Source organism: Morone saxatilis, unplaced genomic scaffold (genome assembly GCF_004916995.1).
Source record: "Morone saxatilis isolate NCDOM2014 unplaced genomic scaffold, NCSU_SB_2.0 Contig2, whole genome shotgun sequence".
Taxonomy (NCBI): Eukaryota; Metazoa; Chordata; class Actinopteri; family Moronidae; genus Morone; species Morone saxatilis.
Genome location: NW_023339762.1, coordinates 19,672,101 through 19,673,274, shown reverse-complemented (window position 1 = coordinate 19,673,274; position 1,174 = coordinate 19,672,101). Strand labels below are relative to the sequence as shown.

The following is a 1,174-nucleotide window of genomic DNA, read 5'->3' as shown; positions in this document are numbered from 1 at the left end:
AATCGTTGTGTTTTTGTTACCTGAGAATGAGCTGTTTTAATCTACAGACGCCTTCTATGGAGTCGGCCATGTTAAACCATCAAACACTGGCTTTAAATAGAGGCGGTTGCTTTTTCCACACGTGTCACAGCCACCGTAGTTTCTCCTTTTGCGCTGGGGAAGAGGAGGGTGAAGCGACAATCTACACCACTAGATGCCACTGAATCCTACACACTGGACCTTTAACTCTGAGCTGATGCAACATTTTAGCAAAATTGGGTGCTACAACAGAATCAGAGAGTGTACCTTTAAGTAGATGGAAAAAATGATTAATTTTTCCATGTGGAGGTTGATCTGCCAGATTTAGAAGAACAGCCACCAGTTAATCAGTGTCACAGCTTGAGCACCATGACTGCAGCACAGAGCCGGTTATATAATGTATGACTGTGGGATTCCCAGCAGCTCTGCCTCCTCCACTCAGCAGTCTGAGGAGAGGAAGGGGGGTGCTACAGAATGGATGGCAGCAGAGGGAGGGGGGTATTGAGATTGTGATCATGAGTGTGAAGGGCTCAGATTGGCCACCCGCTCCTCCACTCTTCAATAATCCAATAATTGCAGACAGCATCTTAACAGGGGATCCCTCTGCTTCTGCAGCCAGGCTGAATGCAAGTCACATCCGTACTGTGCCGCCTGTTTGTATTGAACCACAGCGCACAGCAATGAGCAATTTAAAGGACCAGTGTGTATGTGATGGTTGAAAGTATCCAACATGAGTGTGTTTATATATAAACATACTGTATGTTGAGTGCTGCATGCTCTCACTGCTTCTCATGCGGGTTTGGTCAAATATGCATAGCCATAAAAGCCAAACCTTATATGACTTATACATTATTCACACAGTGACATCAGTTTCTCTCAGGACTTTAAGGACGTCCTCTCCACTTCTTCACTGTGAGGTTGAACAGCAGCAGAACAGAACCACAACATCTGACTCTACAAAGCTGAACAATGCAGCTTTTCTCTTTCTCTTTAAGTTTTTCCCTCTATCTTTTCTGTTCTCCTCCCAGAGGTTAACACAGACTGCAGGCTGACAGCTTCAGCAGTTAAACTTTTTAACACTCAGGATGTCAGGTACTTTTTCAAAGAGTGTGCAAAATGTGAAAACTATGCTTCTATAATAAATATGTTTTAGCTA

General features: G+C 44.0%; 1 protein-coding gene across 1 annotated transcript in view; it reads left to right on the top strand.

Annotated features, from left to right (window-relative positions):
- Positions 1-1,174, top strand: part of endouc (endonuclease, polyU-specific C) — a 6,523-nt gene that overhangs the window by 1,197 nt on the left and 4,152 nt on the right. The gene's annotated exons all lie outside the window — the stretch shown is intronic.